Raw genomic sequence first — 22,621 nt, forward strand, 5'->3', positions numbered from 1 at the left:
GGAGTCAGAGAGCTATGTTGGAGAAGGACGCTGCTTCAGTTACTTAACTGCAGGTGCAGTTGGGTCACTGGCATGTGGGCCCAAGAGGAATCTGGGCCACATGTAAGTGATGCAATTTCACATGTTGTTATGTCACTGAAGCTCAGTCCGCTGGAGAAGAAGATTCTGTTCGGCTCAGCCAGACACGGGTGCTACGGTTAATTAATTATACCTCCAGCGCACCCCTTTTTAGTTGAAGAATGTATGAAATGTAATGAAATCCAGCATGTTTATATGAAATCCGGCAGTGTATGAATGAATTTAGTTCGATTTGTTTGAATTCTTGTATCACTGGCATTGGATGAACATGCAAAACAGTACATACTAGCATTATTCCCAGGGTGATCACCTTGTTTGCAGCAGTTTCACATGTACTCCCTCCGGTCCTTTTTAGTCTGCCTATAAGTTTTGTCTGAACTCAAAGTATCACTACTTTGACCAATCTTACAGAAAAAAGTATCAACATTCACAATGTAAAATCAACTGACTTGAAATAAATCTAATATGCAAAGTAAAAAGGAACAAAGGGAGTACAAAATTTAGCGTTCCTATACATTGCAATCAACACACAGGCCTGGCAATTCATAGAGAACATTCAAAACAATCGATGATTATGCATCTCAGCGATTCACATGTCGGAGCCAATATTTACTTCACAACTAAAGAATAAAGAAAAATCGATAGATGCTACTAACAGCAAAGGGCGTCCCATTCGAAAATATCAAACGCATGTCTTCTTGCTAACATCAATGAGCAAAATTTGACAAGGTTGTCCCATTCCAAAATGCTAAATGTGTGTTGCTTTGCGTACATCAATGAGAAAACTTTGACATGGTTCTCCCATTCCAAAATATCAAATGCCTGCGATTGTGGAATGGGCAGGGTTTGCCATCGGTTTGGACATTGACATGGCACCTCGTGCTAAATAAACAAACTGTTTTTTTTGTGCAGTTCCACCAAAATCAACCAAATTCGTGCGTAGCTTGTATGATTTCGCCTTTATATGTTGCAACGCCTTGAACATATCTGCACCTCCTTTCTTGTGGTGGAAATGAATGATTCGAGAATATTCGATGTATTCATGAACATTTTGTGTGGTTCCCATTGAAATCAAGCTGAGCACCATTGTTTGCATAAATACAAAAAAGCGATTAGTATGAAGCAAAATGTACTATGAATTGACATGTAAGTGCATCTAGTGCCCCTTAGTGATTTTGGTGTATTGAAGACTTATAGGTCAAGGGACTAATGCGTTTGTGAGTGTACACAGGTCTATAAGTCTATGAGGAGTTTGATATTTACAGGAAAAGTCAACCCCTAAAAATGAATATCTTCGACTGAAGATTTTGGTATTTCTGAAGACTTTCATGAAGACTTTGAAAGTGAAGAAATTGGTGTGTCCGTGAAGACTTGATATTCATGCGAGGAATATGAAGCTTGAAGACTTTCGTTTTCATAGTTTTGTTTTCCTCTTTCTTGAGTCATAGGAAACACCGTACTGTTAAAGGGGGTCGAGGAAATACTAAGGAAAAATTTCCATGTGATGCTCAACTCAAAATCCTACGTCTACCAATCCCTTCGAGTGAAGCCATTGGAAATCTCATACAGTTCAGTCAATTTCTTCAGTGACAGAGACGAAGTTCTTCTAGTCTCTGAGGAATTTGTCCTAACTGAGGAGTTAGGAATTCGCCAGTGTGGATTGCCTACACAGTGAGGAACATGATAACCCTGAGGATTTTGCTACTTAAAATTCCGATCGTTGTTGTGCTATGCGCCAGCTGTCCCAAAATATCTATCCACCTAACGGTCATATCATTGAAGGGCATTTATGTCTTATCATGTCGGGCTGCTCCCTAGGCTATAAATAGCCGCCCCCATACAACCACTAGCTGGTTGGCTGCTCCAAGAGAAACTGACACTTGTCATTTGAGAGCAACCCATCCTCCGAGGACTTTGAGCAAAAATCATCAAGTGAGGAAAAAACAAAAACCCAAAACCCAAACACCTACAAACCCCAAGTGATTGAGCATCACTGAAGAGATTGATCCTGAGTGGATCCGACGCTTGTTACCTTTGAAGACTGTGCTTCTCCCAGACGGTTAGGTGTCATGGTCTAGAGCATCCAAGAGGAATTGATGATCGCCGAGTGACCAAGTTTGTGAAGGTTTGGAAGTCGCCTGAAGACTTACCACGAGTGATTGGACGAGGTCTGTGTGACCTTAGTTCAAGGAGGATACGGTGAGGACTGGGTGTCTTGGACTAAGTGTCCTTGACTGGGTGTCCGGGACTGTGTGTCCTCGAGTTTAAATACTCAGCCGCTCCAACCAGAAGTACAACTGAGACAGCAGTTGGAACTAGTCTACCAAATCATTGTCTTCATCAAGCTTACTGGTTCTATTTCCTCAACTCTTTCATTTCCTCATAGCTGTGTTGTGTGCTTGTTCATATATGTGTTTGAAGACTTTGACTGAAGACTTTCTCAATTTCCTCAGTTCAATTTCTTCAGTCTGTTTGTCTTCATCTTGTGTTATCCTGTGATTACGCTTCCTGTACTCTATGCATGTCTTCATTTCATCATGATGCTTGTATTCTGTTATGTTTACTTTTGAATACTTATTCCGCTGCTAGTAGTTCTTCGCTAAGGAATTTCCTCACCGGCAAATTCCTCAGTGAAGAACTTCATAAAAATCGCCTATTCACCCCCCATCTAGTCGATATAACGCACTTTCAGTTGGTATCAGAGCAAGGTACTCCCTTGTTCTGTGTGATTTTGGTTTAACCGCCTGGAGTTTTAGTTATGTCGACCGCAGGTATGATCAAGGTCTCTGCTGGGTGTCCTACCTTCGATGGGACGGACTACCCCTACTGGAGGAATAAGGTGCGAATGCATCTTGAAGCAATTGATAACGATCTCTGGTATGTTGTGGAAAATGGTGTTCCCTCAGTCACACCTTCTCTGAATGCTGCTGATGTGAAGAGATTCAAGCAACTCGACTCTCAAGCGAAGAATATCATATGTGGCCATCTGAGCAAAGGACAGTATGGCAGAGTGAGTGCTTTGGAAACAGCGAAGCTTATCTGGGACAGGTTGTCCAAAGTGAATGAAGGAGTCTCAACTCAGCGTGACTCTCGAATTGATGTTCTTCGCAATCTCTTCAACCACTTCAAAAGACTCGGCAATGAAAATGTTCAACAAACCTTCAATCGCCTCACTGACATCTCAAATGAGCTTCAAGCACTTGGTGCCACTGACATCACTGACCATGAGGTGGTGAAGAAATTGCTGAGATCGCTTGATTCCTCATTTGACACTCTGGCATTGATGATACAAGAACGTGTTGATTACAAGTCACTTGACCCCGCTGATATTCTCGAGAGGCTAAATACTCATGAGTTCCAACTTGCTGAAAAGAGAGATCTCTATGGTTCAAGCTATGGCAGAACACGTGCATTGAAGGCCAAGGCAGTGTCTGAGTCCGAAGATGAAGACTCTGGTAGCAGCCTTGGTGATCCTAAAGAACTGAGCCATGATCTGGCCCTGCTCGTGTAGAAGTTCCAAAAGTTCTCAAGACGTGGTCGCCTTGGAAGATCCTCAAGGAGCAATGATTCCTCATCCAGTGACTACAAGAAGAGGCTCTGTCACAATTGCAAGAAACCTGGACATTTCATTCAAGATTGTCCTCAGTGGGAAAAGGAATCAAAGAAGAAGAAATACAAGGATTACCGTTCTGATGATGCGAAGAAAAAGAAGAAATCCACAAAATCCTCATCATCAAAATCCTCCAAGCCTTCATATCACAAGAAGAGCATCTCCAAGAAGGCCAGGGCATTCATTGGCAAGGAAATGGACTCTGAGGCTGAATCTGAAGAAAATGAGGAAGAGGAGTCATCTGAGGAGTCCGAATCCGGAGTGGCGAGCCTTGCTCTCGCTACTGCATTTGTCAGCAAGTCTATCTTCAACACTGAAGAAAATGACCTCACCAACAAGGCTGATGAAGGCGATGATGACTACGCTCCCACCTATTGCTTCATGGCAAAGGGTGCCATGGTACTCAAATATACCTCCTCTGAATCAAGTGAGAATGAATCTGATGAAAACCTTAAACCCAGCTATTCTAAACTTGCTAAGATTGATATAAAACAACAAAGGGCTTTAGAAAAGGTTCAAAACATGCTAAATAAAAGTGATGATATGTTGGGTGAAGAAATGGATCGCACTGAAACTTTGACTGAAAATCTTCAGAGAGTTCAGTCCAAGCTTGACAAACTTCAAAGTCATCATAACACTCTCTTATCGGATCATGAGAAGCTTTCTTATGAATTTCTTCAAAGAAAACAAGACCTTGAGAAGCTAAGAGTGAGTTATGAAGATCTTCAGAAGGAGCGCGATTCATTACTTGCTCAACAAATCAGTGCTTCTCAGGAAGAATTTGTTCCACCATGCTTGAAGTGCATTGAACGTGAATCTGCTAATTCTTCACCTGAATGTTCAAATGCTGCTAATGTTTCAAATTCTTCACATGCCTCTGCTATCACTAATTCCTCATCTGAGGACATTGCTAGTATCACTAACGATGCAGGGCTGAAGGAATTGTACACGATACGCATGTACAAAAGCCTCAAAGGGCATCAGGCTCTTTGTGATGTGCTTAAAAAGCAGATCCTCAACAGGAACCCTAGGAAAGAGGGTATCGCCTTTGAGAGGAAACTCAATGCTGATGGTACATATTGGAAGCCTGAGCAGTACCCCAAAACTACATGGGTCGCTGCAAAGGGACCTCCAGTTGATCCATCTAACTTATCTGGATTTGCATGTGAATCTCCTCATTTTGATGATGAGTCAATTGACTCCAACTATACGCTATTCAAAAATCAGAATGGTGAAGTATTTGCTAGATATGTTGGCACTAACTGCAGGAACGGCTCCCCTATGAAGAAAATCTGGGTTCCCAAAAGATGTCTTGAAAATCTTCAGGTGAATGTCATCATGACGCCACCTGTGAAGAATAGGAACCCCAGATCAAATTCTTCATATGGACCAAATTCCTCATATGGAGCAAAGTCCTCATATGAACATCATCGTGCTAACATGTCTGTTTCGCAGGGAAGATCTAAGGATTATGGATATATGCATTATTCTTCAAATCATTATGTCCATAAGTCCTCGAAGAATTTCTCTGCATACTCTTATGCTTACTCTAACCCCTCTTAGGTGAAACGAAATGGACTGGCTTCTATGCCATCCTTCTCGTATGGAGCTCGCATAATGATGAACTCTTTGCCACCCCTTCAGATGTGGGTGGTGAAGAAAAATAACTAATCTCTTCTGCAGGGTCAGGTCTCCAGACGCACATAATCGTCTGAAGAATTTGCTGGAGACCTGAGCATGCCTGAAAGGACGCAGGCTAACCATGAAGAAATGAACTTTCATTTCTCACGTCCTCATATTGCGTCATTAGTTCTTTTACTTGATGTAATTGATCTGGTGAATTGATGTCATATTCTTCACTGATGAAGTATATGAGTTTGTAAGCTTCACTAATTCATCTGCAGGATGATCAACCCAAAGCCACTGAGTGGGTCCTCAATAGTGGATGTACAAACGACATGACTGGTGACAAGAATCTATTGATGGATGCTCCATTATCTCCGTCGCATCTGAAGCATATCATCTTTGCTGACAAAGGCAAAAGTCAGGTATTGGGTCTAGGTAAGGTTGCGATTACAAAGGATCGACACATGGACAAAGTCATGCTTGTAGAGTCCTTAGGATACAACCTTATGTCTGTCTCAATGCTTTGTGATCTTGATATGGTTGTTGTCTTTGGCAAGTACCGTTGTGTTGTGGTTATGGAAGCTAACAATTCCAAAGTCTTCGAAGGCTTTAGGAGAGGAGACCCGTATATTGTTGATTTCTCTACAGGACCACAACCAGCTGTGTGCTTACTTGCAAAAGCTTCAGAAGGCTGGCTCTGGCATCGACGACTTGGTCATGTAGGCATGAGGAATTTGCACGCGCTTGCGAAGAAGAAGCATGTCATTGGCATCGAGAATGTCAAATTCCTCAAGGATCACTTATGCGGAGCCTGTGAAGCTGGGAAGATGACCAAGGCCAAGCATCCAGCAAAGACTATCATGACCACCACTCGCCCGTTTGAATTGCTTCACATGGATCTCTTTGGTCCTAATCATTATTCTGCTATTTCAAATGAAGCATCTCAATATGGCTTTGTTATTGTTGATGATTATTCTCGCTACACATGGGTACACCTTGTTACTTACAAACATGAAGTGCAGGAAGTCTTCAAACGATTTTCCTCGAGGGCTTCAACCAACTTTGGTGTGAAGATCAAGCACATCAGAAGTGAAAATGGCACTGAGTTCAAGAATTCTAGTCTCGATGACTATCTTGATGAACTTGGTATTACTCATGAGTTATCTGCTCCTTACACTCCTTAGCAGAACGGCGTCGTGGAGCGCAAGAACAGGACTCTTGCTGAGATGGCTCGCACTATGCTTGATGAATACAAAACGCCTCGTCATTTCTGGACTGAGGCAATTGATACTGCGTGCCACATCATCAACAGAGTATATCTTCACAAATTCTTCAAAAAGACTGCCTATGAACTCCTCATTGATAAGAAACCCAATGTAAGTTATTTCAAAGTCTTCGGTGCTAAATGTTGGATTAGAGATCCTCATCACAACTCAAAATTTGCACTGAAAGCACATGAAGGTTTTATGCTTGGTTACGGAAAGGACTCGCACACCTACAGAGTCTTCAACAACATTCTTCACAAAGTTGTTGAAACTGTAGATGTGCGGTTCGATGAAACTAATGGCTTGCAAAGAGAGCACCTACCTACTGTGATAGATGAACCAACACCTGAGGAAACTATCAAGTTCAAGGCTACTGAGGATGTCATTCCTACTGAAGAATCTGCTGAAGAATTCATTCCAGAACATGAAGAACGTCGAGCTAATGCACCTGAAGAAAATGCTGAAGAAAATGGTGCTGAAGAAAACGCTGATCAAATTCTTCAACGACAACCAGCTCATCCTCGCATTGCAAAAGAAGTGCAAGTTGAAAAGATCATCAATGACATCAAAGCGCCAGGTCTTCTCACATGCTCAAAAGCTTCACATTTGTCTAACTTTTGTGGGCAGTATGCTTTTGTCTCTATTACAGAGCCCACTAAGGTAGATGAAGCATTTCTAGAGCCTGAGTGGATTCAGGCCATGCAAGAGTAATTACATCAGTTCGAGCTTAACAATGTATGGGAACTAGTCAAACGTCCAGATCCTCGCAAGCACAATATCATCGGCACAAAGTGGATCTACCGCAACAAGCAAGATGAAAATGACCTTGTGGTGAGGAATAAGGCACGGCTTGTAGCTCAAGGCTACACACAGGTTGAAGGAATTGATTTCGATGAAACTTTTGCACCTGTTGCTAGACTTGAGGCTATTTGCATATTACTTGCTTATGCTAACCATCATGATATCACTTTATATCAAATGGATGTGAAAAGTGCATTCCTCAATGGTAAGCTTGAGGAAGAAGTATATGTTGCTCAACCCCCAGGTTTTGAAGATCCAAAGAATCTTGACAAAGTCTTCAGACTCAACAAGGCCCTCTATGGCCTCAAGCAGGCCCCTAGGCTTGGTATGATACTTTGAAGTAACTCTTCATGAAGAAAGGATTCAAACCCAGTTCACTCGACCCTACTCTTTTCACTAAATCTTATGATGGTGAATTGTTTGTGTGCCAAGTATATGTTGATGATATTATCTTTGGTTGTACTGACCAACGTTATAGTGATGAATTTGCCTATATGATGAGTGAAGAATATCAAATGTCTAGGATGGGAGAGTTGAAATTCTTCTTAGGTCTTCAAATTCGTCAACAACACAATGGCATATTCATATCTCAGGAGAAATACCTCAAGGATGTACTAAGGAAATTCGGCATGCAAGATTGCAAAGGCGTCAAAATTCCTATGCCCACAAATGGCCATCTGTGCACTGATGAAAATGGTATTGACTTCGATCATAAGGTATACCGCTCCATGATAGGTTCCTTATTATACTTATGTGCATCTAGGCCAGATATAATGCTTAGTGTTTCCATGTGTGCCCGATTTCAAGCTGCACCGAAGGAATCACACCATAAGGCTGTGAAGCATATTCTTCGATATCTAGCTCACACACCAACACTTGGATTATGGTACCCCAAGGGCTCGGCTTTTGATCTTGTTGGATATTCTGACTCTGACTATGCTGGTGATCGTGTGGATCGCAAGTCAACATCTGGTACATGTCATTTCCTCGGACGATCTTTGGTCTTTTGGTCCTCGAAGAAACAGAACTGTGTATCACTATCTACTGCTGAAGCTGAGTACATTGCCGCTGGTTCTTGCTGTGCCCAATTGCTATGGATGAAGCAAACTCTCAAGGACTACGGCGTTAACATGAAGAATGTGCCTCTCTTCTGTGACAATAAGAGTGCCATCAAGATTGCTCACAACCCAGTTCAGCACTCGAAGACAAAGCACATTCAGATTCGTCATCATTTTCTTCGTGATCATGTGTTGAAGGGCGACATTTCTATTGAGCATGTGAAGACTGAAGAACAGCTAGCCGATATCTTCACAAAGACCTTGGATGAGAAGAGATTTAGCAAGTTGCGGTGTGAGCTAAATATCCTAGAATCTTCGAATGTTCTTTGAAAAGGACACTCATCCTAACACTTATGCAAAATTGATGACTTAGATGTGCAACACATGAAGAAACGTTTTTCTTCAATCAATGAAGAATAACACTCTTAGTGTGAAGAAATTAACGAAGAATTTGATTCTCAGAACCCTACGATAATTGTACGCGGTGTCTGAAATCATCATTCTTATACGGTGGGTCACGCCACCATCAAAAGTTGAAATTCCTCAAATTATTCATATTCTTCAACTTTGCATAGTCTTCACTGGTTCTGTCGTTTTTCTTCATTGACTATATATATATATATATATATATATATATATATATATATATATATGAGTTTATGTCCTCTACAGCATTCACTTATTGCTATTTCTTCAAGTTGGTTTTCTGCTAAGTGAATGTGATCGGACCCTTCCCCTCTATGCTATACTCAACCCAATCTGTTCACAAATTCTTCATGTGCATTCTATTTGAAACTCGTTCAAAATCTTCATTGTGTCCTTGTCAGCTGAAGAAAGTGCGAAGGGAACTTTAAAACCTATCTTATCGAAATTTTCGGTTTTGCCGCTCAAACTGTTCTGCATCCCACGATACACTTATCCACTCACCCACGATCTAACACGATCTCCACCTCTCACTGCGTGGGTGACACATGTCATGCGAATGAGAAGGGTCAGGGGCACGTTCGTCCAATTTCTTCGAGCGAGCAGTTTTTTCACCGTGGCTATAAATACCACTCCTTCCCTTCCTCACTTCTTTTACTCTGCTCGACCTCTCTCTCCAGCTCGAGCTTCTCAAACCCTAGCGCCGCTGCTACTTCATCGCTGCCGGTGAGGAAGAGCTTCACTGCCTCGACCTCGTCGCCGACGTACTCGCGCCGACTGCGGACATCTTCACTCTGCCGCCGCCGTAGCCGTCTTCCTCCGCCAAGTTAGGGTGTGGAAGATCTGCACAGACGAACTTCACATCTCCTCACTCCAGTTCGTCGTGTTCTTCGTCCAGGGTAATTAAAAGTTACTTTTACTACCCTCGTTAATTCGAATGATTATCGACAAAGTCTTCAAAAGTGTTTTTCTTCATATCTTCACACACTGAACACCTCACAAGTCATCCGTTCTTGATTCGTTTCTCTAAGCATCATTTTTCTTCAAGATTCCTCAATTGTGTGGATCTTCGATCTATACAACTCTGGAACCTAAGACAAAGAACGCTTAGTGAAAATCTTCAAGACTCATCTGGTCAAATTCCTCAAACTTGTTCATTTTGAAAAACCTTCTGAGAACGCATATGACCTCTCCAAATTCCTCGCAACTATACTCTGTTCACAGGTACACATGTCAGTTGCTGAATCACTAGGTTCTCATCAACTTAACTCATTTGCAGCGTTCCTCGAAGAAAAGTTGCATACTTCTTCAGAGAATTCAATTGTTCAAATTCCTCAACTGAAGAAAATGGCTGATGGTAAGAAGCCACATAAGGGAGGAAAGAGGCCTGAGGTAAATACAGCATTTGAAATCCCTGATGACATATATGCTGGGTACTGCACACCTACTGAGGAAACCAAGAATGAGCGCAAAGTACGCATTCAGAAGATAGAGAGGAGATGGGCAAGAGAATGGAGGGAGTACAGATATGTCACTCCTAAGTATATGAAGAAATTCGCACTCAATCCTCTATGCCCAAGAGCACCATTGGCACCTAGCCAAATCGCTGATCCCACCAGCCTCAAGCGCGGTGAAGACTATCCTGATGAATGGGCCAAGCGCCAAGGCAAGTTGGCTAAGCTAGCCAAAGAAGCAGTGAGGAAATTCAATGAAGACTCTGCTGCTGCTGCTGCCTCTGCTGAGGCCTTTGCTGTCAAGCCAAAGAAGGCTATGTCAAAGAAGCCTGCGCGCAAGCCAAGTGCTTCACCAACAATGCCCTCAAGGTCAAGTTCCTCAGCAATGCCCTCACGGCCAGAATCATCAAAGCCCTCACGGCAAATTCCTCATGCTTCTCATGTTCCTCCAAAGTCCTCAGCTCCTCCGCCAAAGCCTTCAGCTGTTCCGACCAAATCCTCAACACCTGTGCATCTCGCTTCATGCCAAAGAACTGCCGGCATCTCCATTGCCTCAGGTGTCTCAGCTAGTTCCTCAGCTGCACCAAGTTCCTCAGCTAGCCCCTCACTGCTGAAGACAAAGGCCACTGCTGGACGAGGTCCTCGCCCAAGTCCTTAAAAGAAACAAGTCGCTTTCCAAGTGTCGTCTGATGAAGACGAAGCTAATGATGATGAACTTGCAGAAATCATCAGAGACAGGCAAGTCAGGGCCGCTAGAGCCAAAGGCTCAGAGGTGCCACTACTTTTGGATCCCAAGATGATCCTCGACTACATTGATGATTGGCACAAGGACCCCAACACTCCCTTGCCTGACTTCAAGCTGACTCCTGGCCAGAGTCACATGCTGACCCACTTCATTCAAGAAGAAAAGTGGAAACTTGAGAAGGCCAGGCAGATCAAGAAAGAGCAGTACAAGAAAGAGCGCTATCTGAAGAAAAACGTTGTCTCTATGACAACTGAAGAACTTGTCACTATTCAGACTGAGATTAAGAAACTCAGTGATGACTTTGACGCATATCGCGCTGATTGGCTTGGAGCCGAGGTTCGTTTTGTGAAACTTGCGAATAACTTCACTTCCAATGTTGCATCCCCAACGCAACAGGAAATTCCTTAGGCTAAAGCATCTGCTCAGCCTACTGAAGAAAATGCCAGCACCGCTGATGACAATCAGGCTGCTGAAGAGAATGTGAGTTCCAGGGTTGATGACTGCATTCCAGCCGCTGAAGAAATTGCCAGAGCACCCACTAGTGGTGTGCCTGAAGAAACTGAAGAACTCAGGGCAACTGCATCAGTTGTGCCTAAAGAACATCAACCAGATTCCTCAGCTGCTCCTGCACCAACTTCAACTCCAATCCTTCCATCTGCATCAGATGTGAAGAAGACCAAGGCTGCAGAGCGTGCTGCAGTGAAGAAAAGGAAAGCATCAGCTGCTTCAGATTCTTCAGCTCCGAAGAAAATGAAGCCTATGACAAGCTCATTTGCAAATCCGATTGATGTTGTTCCCATCTCAACCAGGCCATCAAAGGACCTCGTTCCTTTTGATAAAGAATATGTGATCCCCAGCGGATCTGATGAAGAAACTCCTTCTGCTGCTTCATCTGAACCATTAGATGAAGAAATTGAAGTGGATGCGATCCCTTCAACACCTATCATCTCCTCACCTATGCCTCAGTTCACAGCTGAAGAGGCTGGCATTGAAGAAATGGAAGATGAAGATGTGGACATTGGCTGCTCCACACCCGTAATCAGTGATGAATTTTGGGAAAGTCAGCATCCAAACTCTCCAGTGTTCACCCCTCTACAGCAAATTCCTCAGTCCCCCACACAAATTGTTCACATGGGCTCTGAAGAAACTCATCCCACTGCATCTATCCATGAGGAAATTCCAGCCACTAGCGCTGAAGAAACTGCTGCTGCTGAACAACCAACAACGCAGACTGCCACTGAGGAGGAACCAGAAATTCCTCAGCCTGAAGAACCTGCGATTGAGATTCCTGAGGTCGTGATGCAACTCACTAACACTCATCTGCCGAAGCCAAAGGATCCATTCTCACGCAAGCAAAAGTTCAAGGCTGATGATTTCTTCGGCGAGCACGTATTCTTCGAAGACTACAGCCCATATGACTCTGCTCGCATTAGGAAGAGGCATTTCTGGACTGCCAGTCAAGCCAATTTCTATTCCTCAGTGTTGTTCAACAAGGAGAAGATTTTCTACCATGAGCATATTCCTTACGTGGATATGGAATATCTACCGTGCTTTGCACCAGTCCTGAGTGTTCTTCATGATGCTGGACTACTCAACTTTTGCTCTGACATCTGCGATTGGAATGAAGAACTGATTCTTCAATTCTATGCAACACTGCACATCACCGGAGATGCTGAAGATGTGAATTCATGGGTGCTGGACTGGATGTCTGAAAACACTCACTACACTGCACCAGCCTCTGAATTGCTTTGTGCTCTACCACTCAGTCCTCCCCTTGAAGAAGCTCGCTGCATCTATAGTGAACCTGAGCTCACACATCATTACATGCAGGTGCTGATGAAACCTTTGAAGCCAGGTCAAGCACCAAGAACCAAATTCCTCGTGAAGGAATTGATGTACGTGCCCAGAACTATCTATCGTATTCTTACGAGGACAATCAGTCCTATCAAAGGCCACGACTCATCTGATGAGGAAATTGTTGGCATCATGAAGAATCTGGTATCCAACATCGTTCATGGCATTCCTGTCAATTATCACGATTTCTTCATGAGGACTATGGCCAATGTTGCACTGTCTCCGTTTGAGCTGAAGCCCTATGCACCTTGGATCATGAGATTCCTCAGGACAAGGTCTTCACTCAACTACAAAGCTGATTTCCAGAATCACCTCAGCTACTTGCCCCCAATTGAAGTCCTCAAGTAGACATATTCCTCAGTTGATGGAAAGGGCAAGGCACCAGCTATAGTAGATGAAGGCATTCGTCCATTGGATGGTCAGTTTCGCAAAGCTGCATCTTATTCCACCAATGATGACTCTGCCACACATGACTCTGCCAATGCACCTAAGTCCACTCCTCAAGCCACTGCTCCGCGTGTGATGACTGACCGTGAACTTCTGCTTAGTGTTCACCAGAAGGTGGATCGAAATCACAAATGGGTTAAGTGTCAGTTTGGTTCACTTCTTCACAACATGACTGCCACACACAATGCAGTGAAGAAAAACCACTACTACCTCCATCAAGTCTTCGGTCGCACCTGGGCAATCCTGTCACATCTATATGGTGAAGAAGATCTGAAGAACATGGGTCTCAAAGAAGATTTTGGCAGGTCTGCACCTCCATCGAAGAAATTCAAGAAGGTCCAAGTTCCTTCTCTGGTGGCCAGCTCATTTTCTTCATCACGCGACACTGATGAACATGAAGATTTGGACGACACTGCGTCAGGCCCTACATCAACAAACGACCCCAACAATGCTGGCGCTCCTTCATCAACATGATTATCTTCAAGGGCGTTAGTCCTCATTTTCGATCCTTTTGGTCATTCGGTGACAAAGGGGGAGAAATATGAGTTCGTCTTCAAGCAGGTCTACTATATGGGCGTTTTTTTGCTAAGTTACAACTCTCGTTCTTCTGAAACTTTATTGGATCGAGTTGTAATCTTAAACCCGATGGTGCTCTGATACTTTTGATGCATTGTACTCTGATACTTTTGATGCACTATTCTGCATGCTTATTCCTTGTTAAATAATATTATACGCATGTTGAATTTCATCAGGCACCATATTTCATCATGCATTTCAAATTCTTCATATTATATGTTAAATGCGTGTATGAATTACAAGATATAAGGGGAGATCTCCATGATTCAACTCTTCAAGTGTGCATTGCTTCAAAAGCAAATTCCTCACTATGCACATCTTCAGGGGGAGTTCTTCTATATCTTGCAATCAAATTCCTCAATATCAGTAGTTACACTTCATATGTTTATCCCTGTTGAAAGCTTAACCTATATTGTCATCAATCACCAAAAAGGGGGAGATTGTAAGTGCATCTAGTGCCCCTTAGTGATTTTGGTGTATTGAAGACTTATAGGTTAAGGGACTAATGCGTTTGTGAGTGTACACAGGTCTATAAGTCTATGAGGAGTTTGATATTTACAGGAAAAGTCGACCCCTAAAAATGAATATCTTCGACTGAATATTTTGGTATTTCTGAAGACTTTCATGAAGACTTTGAAATTGAAGAAATTGGTGTGTCCGTGAAGATTTGATATTCATGCGAGGAATATGAAGCTTGAAGACTTTCGTTTTCATAGTTTTGTTTTTCTCTTTCTTGAGTCATAGGAAACACCGTACTGTTAAAGGGGGTCGAGGAAATAGTAAGGAAAAATTTCCATGTGATGCTCAACTCAAAATCCTACGTCTACCAATCCCTTCGAGTGAAGCCATTGGAAATCTCATACAGTTCAGTCAATTTCTTCAGTGACAGAGACGAAGTTCTTTTGGTCTCTGAGGAATTTGTCCTGATTGAGGAGTTAGGAATTCGCTAGTGCGGATTGCCTACACAGTGAGGAACATGATAGCCCTGAGGATTTTGCTACTTAAAATTCCGACCATTGTTGTGCTATGTGCCAGCTGTCCCAAAATATCTATCCACCTAACGTTCATATCATTGAAGAGCATTTATGTCTTATCATGTCAGGCTGCTCCCTAGGCTATAAATAGCCGCCCCCATACAACCACTAGCTGGTTGGCTGCTCCAAGAGAAACTGACACTTGTCATTTGAGAGCAACCCATCCTCCGAGGACTTTGAGCGAAAATCATCAAGTGAGGAAAAACCAAAAACCAAAAACCCAAACACCTACAAACCCCAAGTGATTGAGCATCACTGAAGAGATTGATCCTGAGTGGATCCGATGCTTGTTACCTTTGAAGACTGTGCTTCTTCCAGATGGTTAGGCGTCATGGTCTAGAGCATCCAAGAGGAATTGTGGATCACTGAGTGACCAAGTTTGTGAAGGTTTGGAAGTCGCCTGAAGACTTATCACGAGTGATTGGACGAGGTCTGTGTGACCTTAGTTCAAGGAGAATACGGTAAGGACTGGGTGTCTTGGACTAAGTGTCCTTGACTGGGTGTCCGGGACTGTGTGTCCTCGAGTTTAAATACTCAGCCACTCCAACCAGACGTACAACTGAGACAACAGTTGGAACTGGTCTACCAAATCATTGTCTTCATCAAGCTTACTGGTTCTATTTCCTCAACTCTTTCATTTCCTCATAACTGTGTCGTGTGCTTGTTCATATCTGTGTTTGAAGACTTTAGCTGGAGACTTTCTCAATTTCCTCAGTTCAATTTCTTCAGTCTATTTGTCTTCATCATGTGTTATCTTGTGATTACGCTTCCTGTACTATGTGCCTGTCTTCATTTCATCATGATGACTATGCTTGTATTATGTTATGTTTACTTTTGAGTACTTATTCCGCTGCTAGTAGTTCTTCGCTAAGGAATTTCCTCACCGACAAATTCCTCAGTGAAGAATTTCATAAAAATCGCCTATTCACCCCCCCCCCTCTAGTCGATATAACGCACTTTCATGACAGTTTCAAAAAGTCAACCTACATGATCCATGCAGAGCACACATTTAAAAAAATGGAACTCACCGGAAGGAATCGTAAAACAACATTGTATTGGCCATCATAGCAACAAAGATGCAGATCCACGAGTTCTTTTGAGCTGAAGTTAGTTTGCTCTTGTGGGCAATAATGTAACCATCCTGCAACTGCTCCCTTCTTAAGAAGAGAGGCTTGGCTTCTTTATCCTGGCATAATCGGAACTAGGCACTTCACGTACTCCATATTCTTCTTCAGAGGAGGATGATCCTGTTGTGCAAAGACAAGAGGACAACTAAATGCTAGCATCCCTGTTTGCTCGAAAAAAGGAAAGGAAATATTTAAAACAACACAGATGAAGCACTTCTCAAGGACAATACCACTTTCTCATGACAGTATCTAAACAGTAGCACAACACCAATAGAGATGAGAAAGCTCAATCATATGGATGAAATCTATGGGCGAGTACCAACCTTTGTTAGGAGGCTTATTGTGTAGAGCATATAGATCAAGCACTTCTCCAGAACCATCTGTTGTTATCTACTGTGGTTGCCATGCTTACTATATACTCCTTGATTAGTTTAATGTTTCCAACATCTTCTTGTGCAGTTCCACTAAAATATATGGTATCTTCAAAGAAGATCCCTGTTTGCACAAGTAGAGATAATTACATATTACATTAAGAGTGGCATCAAATCAGTGGCAAAACAATTGCTCGTTCCAGCCATAGCAATAAATTAAGATGCAAAACTATATCATTACTTGTGTCATCACAGTTCTAGTGCTTCATTACAGCATCAGGAGTTGATTTTTGTTTTTCTTCTGCTTGTTCTTCCCCTTCATCACTTGGTTCAATAACAGACAAGCTTCGCCTTCAATGTAAGATTTGGCATGTCAATTAGGGAGCACAAGTATAGCACTAAACAATGATGTTAATTTTTAGATGAAAGTGGCAAAATACAGGCCAACAGTTGTGAAATATCCTTATCTTACCTCAATGGGATTATTACGGTGCACATATAGATTGGAAGTCTTGTCTCCATTTGTGCAGTTCCCTTAAATCAAGCAACATTAGCGTACAAGTAGCACAACATATGAAAGAACACTGCACAATCATGTGAAAGAAGGCTAGTACTGACCTCTCATGACGCGGAATTCAAACAACTCACAAGAAGAAGATCTGAACCAAATTTGCCAACACGGATAGGAAGTAAGATCTCCTCTTGTGCAGTTCCACTAAGATCAAGCAATCAAGCAACGTTGTCGGTGTGACATTTTGGTTGAACTACACAAAACACTCTTAAAACAAAAGTGTTTTGTGCAGTGCAACAAAGGTCACAATAGCAATGAGGTGAAGTAGATAACCCTGTTCACACAGAGGTGCAAAGAAAACAACTAGTGGTCAATAACAGTGGATGACACAGAACCCAACAAAAGGAAGCATCTAACTTATCTAAATGGGAAAGAAAGCAAGACAGTAGCATTTCTCAAACGGTGGCATTGATTAATATTAATAGAGAGATTATATTAACAATAAAATTTGTTAAACATGTAATTTGCTTTTAACTATGGCATTGCATCAATTTTCTAGCGGCATTATTAGAGGGTGTTTGTTTATAGGGACACTTTGGTGTAGGGACTAAAAAAAGTCCGTGTCAGTCCCATCTAAACCAAACAGGAGGGACTTTTAGGGACTAAAGAAAGAAGACCCCGAGGGAGAGTCTTTTTGGGACTTTTTCCAACAGTTGCCCCTGCCCCGCATCGCAGCTTGTCTCTATTAGTTCATTACTAGGGGTAACATGGTCTTTTAGCATGTCATTTAATAACCTCTAGTCCATGTTTAGTCCCTTGAACCAAGCAGGTAGGGACTAGGGAGTTTTTAACCAAACAGGGCCTTAGATTAACAACAGCTAAAGAGTTGCACGGGATAGTGGATGCACCAGCACCATGTGCATCTACCGATGTATGAAGGGGTGATGCACAGTCTGTTGTAGCAAAGAACAAAAACAACCAAGGAGCATATTTGTGTTGGTCCCGGTTTTGTTATCTTTAGAGACCTTTCCCTATGTGAGCGCAGCAAACCTAGTCCCGCTCAAACTCTACAGCCTTGTCCCCCAAAACAAAAGATCAGTTTGTTACAGATGTGCGTACTGTGTTTGTCATTGTTTCCCCTTTTCGACCAACGTAGGTGCTGGATAGCTAGTCTATACTAGTACTTTCCCCCTTCCTTTCCTCTTTGAACCATGTCCTAGATTCATGCTATACAACTTTCCCCACTACTTTCCTATTTGATCCAACACCTAGATTCAAGTGCAGAAGCGGAAAAAGCCCACATGCAGCTGCAGCAATGCATGTGGAATAAGTAAGTTATACCTTAAGGTTCTTGGGGTGGGGTTCGGTGGGTGACCGGAGGCCGTTCGGCCCACACTATGTACGACGGCGAGGAAGAAGGGGTCGGAGGCCCTCCCGCGCCGCCGCTGGGTGAAAGAGAACAGTTGCGCCAGCAGTGGATTCCCTTCCTCGCTGACGGCGACAGCGTTAAGCCTCCTTCCCTTCCCGGCGAACGGATCCTGCCAGCTCTCTGACCAGCAGTGAGGGGGAGAGAGAGAGGCCAACGAAGTCTTGTTTATATGTGGAGAGGCTGAGAGAGTGTGAAGAGAGCAACTACAAGCGCTGAGGCTCCAGCGTGTATATATACTTGAGAGAGTGTGTGAAGAGTGCAAACCCTAGAAAACAAGCGCCAAGGCTGCAGCGAGCGTATACGTGATGAAGTGATTATACGGTCACTACGTGATCGTATAGCTCCGTGTCCATCCATTTTGACCAGTCAAAGAATCCTCCTGGCACCACCCCAGATCACTTTCTCTCTCTGTCATGCGGGGCCTACCTATCATTGGGTGGAAGAAAGAAGTCGAACAAAAACAAAATTATGCTCAAGTGTAGTTATCGAACCTGAGACCTCAAGTTTGATGAGCGAACAGGCTAACCAGCTACACCACCCCCACGTTATGTTTAATGAGAGGAAAATAACCTTTAATACATTCCTGCATTCATGTGACAAGCATGCCGTGTTTTTTTGCATGGGAGTGATTGGGATTTAAATCATAATCGTGTCATGTGGCTTTGGTGGTAAGGTCTTTTGGGATTTAAAGCAGTGTTGGTAGTACAGAAATAATGCAGCCTTAGTCACCTTCCTTTTCTCCATGTAGTACGTTGGGTCCCACCAGTCAGAGGGTGAAACAAACAAATTAATAAGAAAAATTAAAAGCGCGAGTGGTGTATCTTACCTCACACATCTCGCTACTGCTCGTGAACACTGTACAATTGATCCCTCTGTTTGCTCACGTACTATTTTAAGTGAATCTGTATTATAACATGCACAGAATTTTGGGCACTTGTATTCGACCTAAGTTAGTGTGCCGTCGTATCTCGTACTACTCCCTCCGTCTAGGTGTAATAAGTCACGTTAGAAGGTGCAGCAGGACCAAGGTGCAAGCAGATTTTTTTTCGAAACGAGGTGCAAGAAGATTGGAGGAGAAGGAGAAACTTGACCGATCCTTCCTCCAATCAAAGCCCTGATTTCTGTCTAAACACAACAATTAATCACAACAACTAAGAGATGTCGTTTTAGCTACCATGCAGGGCCACATATGCATCAACACGTAGTTGCGCTCCATGCATTGGGTTTCCGGGGGAGATAACAAGGCAGAGTAAGGAGCGTTTGGTTACATTGCTAGGCCGGTCATAGTGGTGAGTAACTTGGACTAGTAACATGCATATGTTACTAGTCTATGTTACTACTTTCATAGTAGGTAGTAACATATGGATGGTAACATGCAAGTCTTCATTAATTGAGATATAGACTCATTTTACCTTGGTGTGTGTGTGTGCGTGTGTGTTTCATAGCATGTGTGTGTTAGAGAGAGCGGCACATCGACCTATAGAGAGATGGTGTGTAGTGTACGATTTAGTCGCAAGAGTCGGTGCATCCTCTCGTTTCCGGGCGTCCGGTCGGGACATGCGGGACAGCTGCCACGCCCGCTCCTGACCAGCCTGGCCCACCCAAAGCCCCTCCATCGCCCGCGTTCGCTTCCCGCCTGAAATGGTCAGCGCCGCTCCAAAGAATCGATGCCGCATCCATGCCCGGGCAGAGCGGACACGACCTCTCACTGGCACCTGCGTTGAAGGGAGAAGCGGATTCAAGAGTGATGGTTGCTTCGTCCGTCCAACTTACTGCTGGGTCTATGTGATTTGACAGCTCATTGGTCATTATTACTAAGGTGGTAGGACTGTTGGATGTCCCACGCTTTCGGCGAAAGGAGGTACTACTAGATTACAATTTTCTCCATTCTCAGCGAGGGAGTGTGAGAGCAGTGAAAACACGCAGGCTCAGTGATTACATGGCCCACCTCACACTATCACCATATTTTTTGGACACCGTGCGACACCTAACTCTTTACATAGTACTAGTATAGTACGTACTGTAATTTATCAGCGAGATAAATTTGTACAATGCTATGAAGCTTCGAGCTTCTGTTTCATGTATCTTACGTCCAAGGTTGCCCGTTGCAACATTTCATCAAATACAAAGGAGACTAACATGCATGCTATTGCATCTCAATGATTGACAGATCATAGCCAATATGTACTCCCTCCGTTCCAACATAAGTGTCTCAACTTTATGCAAACTTTAGTACAAAGTTGTACTACTACTAAAGTTGACACTTATTTTGGAATAGAGACAGCTAAAGAAAAAAAGATCCATGCAGTCCCTAGCCCTTGAACCATAAACCCTAACCAGGCTTTAATTTGCTGGCAACATTGGAGCTTCCGAAGAAATAAATAAGTTTGCAACCCTTTGACCATCGGATCATTTTGTGCAGTTTCACCAAAATCGAGATGAGCATCCCTGTGGAAAAGAAATTGAAGAAACGTGATTAGAACAAGATTACTGAGACTAGTTGATGAGACATAAAATCATCACAAATACAGTACGTAGAAGCCAGTAGAGGTATGTGCGGGGCAAAGAAGTAGAGAAATATCCACATGGAGTGATGTGGGCAGCTGGAGCAGTGGTGCAAGCCGACTGTAAAGGGAGTTGTACCTGAGGGATGCCGAGACGTAGCTCAACCTAGAGGAGAGCGGCGGGAGGAGGCAACTGCCCACATCACGGCAGTGAGCAATGGATGAAGGCAACCTCACCGGCTTTGTGAGAGAGAACGGTGGGGACCCCTGACCGGGACGTGCCAACAGTGGGTTTTCACCGTCGGCGACGACGACCACATCTACACTAAGCATCCGTCCCTTCCTCCGGCGGGCGTGACCCGTCGGGATGTTACAGATGTGGCCACAGTCATTTTGTGCGAGAGAGTGTGAAGACTGAAGAGAGCAACCCCAGCAAGCAACCGTGTAGGCTCGTCCTGCCTATGTATATAGTGGAGCGGTTTCCTTTCCTCTCCATATGAACCTATTTATATTGCGTATGTGCCACTGAAGAAAAAAAAACTTTATTTATAAATGATGCGGCACCTACTACTCGTTCTCCTATAAACCTTGCGCTTGGCATCTCCAAAATATTAACCTTGCGATTGGCTCTTCGCCTCTTCGGGAAGTCGAGCAATAATGGTATTGCAGTATATATCGTTCTGGCTATATGAGATCGAATGAATTTCTGCACGTCGACCACGTGGGCGAGGGTCGAGGGGCGAGGGAGAGTGCATACTATTATGTCCGTTTCAATATGGACTACATACGGAGCAAAATGAGTGAATCTACACTCTAAAATACGTCTATATACATCACTGTTTGGAGTATGTACTAGTAGTTCATATTGAAATCTAAATATACTAAAGGGCATATATTCCAAACAATATGATAATCTCTCTAACCAAGGTAGGGACGATGAGTAAATGGAGGGAGTAGTAAAATTTTCTCCTCGTCCTGTGAGCCACCGCGCGCGTGGGCGAGGGAGCGGGCATAAGGCATACTAGTAAGCAAGCTTCACCTCATCCTGTGAGCCACCACGCCCGTGGGCGGGGGAGACGGCGTACTAAGCAAGCTTCTCCTCGTTCTGCAAGTTGACGGGACACATCAAAAGTACTCCGGTGTATAGAGCCTTGCCTGTAAGGTAGGTCCTACATGGTTTGCCTCTTTTTTAACATAACGCATCAAGTCGCAATTTGTTTGTTCACCCGTGGTAGACGATCCTCCATCAAGTGGACAACCAGTACACGTGTCAAATTACCACGTGGGCTGCCTTTTCATACAGAAATGAGCTCCACCGTGTACTCGCGCGGGTGTGGTTGGGAAAGAGACGGGAGTACATGTGTCGTGCGTGCACCTCTTCTCTTCATGCACGTCCCCCACCTATGTGGGTGGGTGTAAGAGAGATACAAACCTAGACAGATGGCGTGTGCGTTCATGAGTGTTTTTTGTTTTTTGGGGGGATGGTGATTTCGTGAATGTATTTGTGGGAATATGTGTCGATGACATCTCAAACAAAATTTTGCATGCAATGTGTGTGAAATAGAGGCATATCCATATCATATAGAGAGGGCCAGAGGGGCGATCCACGAGAAGAGAGGGAGGGGTCATAGATATCGATAGAGTCGAAGAGAGGATCAAGTGGGTGGGTGCAAGATGGATGAAGAGAGCCATCGAAATTGTGTTTGTG

Source organism: Triticum aestivum, chromosome 5A, assembly GCF_018294505.1.
Source record: "Triticum aestivum cultivar Chinese Spring chromosome 5A, IWGSC CS RefSeq v2.1, whole genome shotgun sequence".
Taxonomy (NCBI): domain Eukaryota; kingdom Viridiplantae; phylum Streptophyta; class Magnoliopsida; order Poales; family Poaceae; genus Triticum; species Triticum aestivum.